The sequence below is a fragment of the Canis aureus genome, unplaced genomic scaffold, assembly GCF_053574225.1.
Source record: "Canis aureus isolate CA01 unplaced genomic scaffold, VMU_Caureus_v.1.0 ptg000416l_RagTag, whole genome shotgun sequence".
Taxonomy (NCBI): Eukaryota; Metazoa; Chordata; class Mammalia; order Carnivora; family Canidae; genus Canis; species Canis aureus.
Genome location: NW_027554607.1, coordinates 26,208 through 30,160, shown reverse-complemented (window position 1 = coordinate 30,160; position 3,953 = coordinate 26,208). Strand labels below are relative to the sequence as shown.

The 3,953-nt window shown below is 41.0% G+C and overlaps 1 pseudogene; it reads right to left on the bottom strand.

The window, feature by feature from the left end:
* Positions 1-447: 447 nt before the first annotated feature.
* Positions 448-1,402, bottom strand: LOC144310108 (18S ribosomal RNA; annotated as a pseudogene).
* Positions 1,403-3,953: the final 2,551 nt, after the last annotated feature.

Genomic DNA, 3,953 nt, shown 5'->3' with positions numbered 1-3,953 from the left:
TGAACTAAAATTCTGTTTGTGGGCAACCAGCTATCACCAGGCTCGTTAGGCTTTTCACCTCTACCCACAAATCTTCTCACTATTTTGCTACATAGATGAGTTGATCCTTTTAGATTGTTTATGGGTAGCTCGTCTGGTTTCGGGGAGCTTAGCTTAAGTTCTCTTTTGTTAAGTCGTTTCTGGCTAGTTCATTATGCAAAAGGTAAAAGGGGTAATCTTTGCTGTTTAATACTGTTAAGATGTCTTTCATCATTCCCTTACGGTACTATCTCTATCGCTCCAATTAAAATTTCTATCTCCTATACTTTTATTATTTAACTAAATGTTTTACTTTATATGTCTGTGATACTTAAGTTTGGGGTTAGTTGGGCTAGCTTTTGTTCAAAGTGGTCATAAGTAATGAAATCTTCTGGGTGTAGGCCAGACGCTTTAGTTAAGCTACACTTTGATTAATCCAAGCACACCTTCCGGTATGCTTACCTTGTTACGACTTGTCTCCTCTTGTGTCTTAGTTAAGTTAATATGGTTATGGTTGTGTCTTATTACTTGAGGAGGGTGACGGGCGGTGTGTGCGTGCTTCATGGCCCTATTCAATTAAGCTCTCTATTCTTAATTTACTACTAAATCCTCCTTCAGTTTTTAATTTCATAAAAACGTTCGTGGAATGTTCTTGGGTAGAAAATGTAGCCCATTTCTTCCCACCCCATAAGTTACACCTTGACCTAACTTTTTTATGTAAAATGATTGTGCTTACTATTCTACCTTTTGAGGGTTTGCTGAAGATGGCGGTATATAGACTGAATTAGCAAAGGGTGGTGAGGTTTATCGGGGTTTATTCGATTATAGAACAGGCTCCTCTAGAGGGATATAAAGCACCGCCAAGTCCTTTGAGTTTTAAGCTATTGCTAGTAGTCCTCTGGCGAATTATTTTGTTGTAAAATTATCTATGTTTAGGGCTAAGCATAGTGGGGTATCTAATCCCAGTTTGGGTCTTAGCTATCGTGTAGTCAGATTATTATAAAGTCACTTTCGTGGTCTATTTTATGGTAACTGTAGCTTTTTACGGCTTAGTTAAGTTTTAACTTTAGTGCAAAGGTATCTTAACACGCTTTACGCCGTGGGCCTATTAGTTTGGGTTAATCGTATGACCGCGGTGGCTGGCACGAAATTTACCAACCCTTTTTAGTATGGCTTAGTCAAACTTTCGTTTATGGCTTAATTTTTATCACTGCTGTATCCCGTGGGGGTGTGGCTTAGCAAGGTGTTATGAGCTACTTAAGAGTGTGCTTGATACCTGCTCCTTTAGATCACTGCTGATTTTAAGGGCATTCTCACTGGGGCGTGGAGACTTGCATGTGTAAGTCTACTAAGAACTAATAGGAAGGCTAGGACCAAACCTTTGTGTTTATGGAGTCGTGCGACTCATCTTGGCATTTTCAGTGCCTTGCTTTATTAATTAAGCTACATTAACTTATACTGAAATTGTAGTGTGTATAATAAATAAAATACATAGTAAATATGAGAGGAAAAAAAAAGGGGATGCTATCTATAGATAGACCACGAGATCGAATGCGTGTAAGACTGTTGTGTTAAGTTAACTAGAGTAGCAATACATTTGTATACAATTTAAATAAAGCTTGTGAGTATTGTATGCACTTAGTCCTGTTTTTGGGGTTTGGCAGGACATAAATAAGTGTATAATAGATGACATGAGTTTATGGGGGGTAAGGGGGGTTTGTATAAGTTAACTTAATGTCTTGCGCGTGTACGTACGTGTACACACGTGTACGTACGTGTACACACGTGTACGTACGTGTACACACGTGTACGTACGTGTACGTACGTGTACGTACGTGTACACACGTGTACGTACGTGTACACACGTGTACGTACGTGTACACACGTGTACGTACGTGTACACACGTGTACGTACGTGTACACACGTGTACGTACGTGTACACACGTGTACGTACGTGTACACACGTGTACGTACGTGTACACACGTGTACGTACGTGTACACACGTGTACGTACGTGTACACACGTGTACGTACGTGTACACACGTGTACGTACGTGTACACACGTGTGTCCTAGAATTATATGTCCTGAAACCATTGACTGAATAGCACCTTGATTTTATGCGTGAGTTGATAAATGATAATGAATAAGTCCAGCTACAAGTTATTTGACTGCATTAGGGCCGCGACGGGCATATTCCCTGAGAGCAGAAGATAAGTTAGAGTTAGTGCCGTTGCGGTCATAGATGAGTGATAGCAGATTCCCCCCCTAAAAATAAAAGATACCAAATGCATGACACCACAGTTATGTGTGATCATGGGCTGATTAGTCACTAGTCCATCGAGATGTCCCATTTGCGAGAATTAGTAGGATTGGAATAAATAGAGTCATGGCCCTGAGGTAAGAACCAGATGCCAGGTATAGTTTCATGATAGTAACCCCCACATTAGCATGGGCCCGGAGCGAGAAGAGTGACATTACAGGCAAGGATTGATGGTTTCTCGAGGCATGGTGATTAAGCCCTTATTGGACTAAGTGATATGCATCTAGTTACTGTTGAGGATCAATGGGTTGTGGAATTGGACTAGACATGTCCTATGTAAAGATATAATATCATGTACATGCTTATATGCATGGGGCAAGCCATTAATGCACGACGTACATAGGGGAGGGAAAGAAGGATTTTTTGGAGATACTGACATAGCACAGTAGAGGTGGTCCAATATATGAATGTAGGGGGTGTCAGGGAATAGTTTAAGAAGAATTTCAGCTTTGGGTGCTGATGGTGGAGCAAGAGCTTCTTCCTTGAGTCTTAGGGAGGGCGACTACTCTCCATTTTTGGTTTACAAGACCAAGGTAATGATTATACTACAAAGACTCTTCATTTTAGAAGATTATTTTCGATAACGCTAATTGTTGGCATTAGAATCAATAGGATGGTGAAATATAGAATTGAGGCGACCTGTCCGATAATGATGAAAGGGTGTTCAACTGGCTGTCCTCCAATCCAAGTTAAAGTGAGAAGATCGGCGACTAAAAGTCAGAATAGGCATTGGCTGAGGGGTCGGAATATTATACTGCGTTGCTTAGATGTGTGGAGGAATGGAATGAATGCTAAAATTAGGATGGAGAATACTAGGGCGAGTACACCTCCTAATTTATTAGGGATAGATCGTAGGATGGCATAGGCGAATAGGAAGTATCATTCAGGTTTGATATGTGGAGGGGTGTTTAGGGGGTTTGCAGGGGTGTAGTTGTCTGGATCTCCTAATAGGTCTGGTGAAAATAAAACTAGTGATATTAAGACTAGGAGCAGGAGTAGGATTCCTAGGATATCTTTAATTGTGTAGTAGGGGTGAAACGGAATTTTGTCTGAGTCTGATGTGATTCCTGAGGGGTTGTTGGATCCGGTTTCGTGTAGAAATAGGAGGTGTACTATTGCTAGAGCTGCGATGATGAATGGAAAGATAAATGAAATGCAAAGAATCGTGTTAAGGTTGCTTTGTCTACTGAGAAGCCACCTCAGATTCACTCTACTAAGTTGGTTCCGATATAGGGGATGGCGGAGAGAAGGTTAGTGATTACAGTTGCCCCTCAAAATGATATTTGTCCTCACGGCAGTACATAGCCTATGAATGCTGTGGCTATGGTTGCGAATAGTAGTACAATTCCAATGTTTCATGTTTCTATGAATACATAGGATCCATAGTATAGGCCTCGTCCCACATGTATGAATAGGCAGATGAAGAATATGGAAGCGCCATTTGCATGTATATAGCGGATAATTCAGCCGTAGTTAACGTCTCGACAGATGTGGGTGACCGATGAAAAAGCTGTGGCCGTGTCCGATGTGTAGTGTATAGCTAGAAATAAACCTGTTAGAATCTGTAGAATCAAGCATACTCCTAATAAGGACCCGAAATTCCATCAAGCAG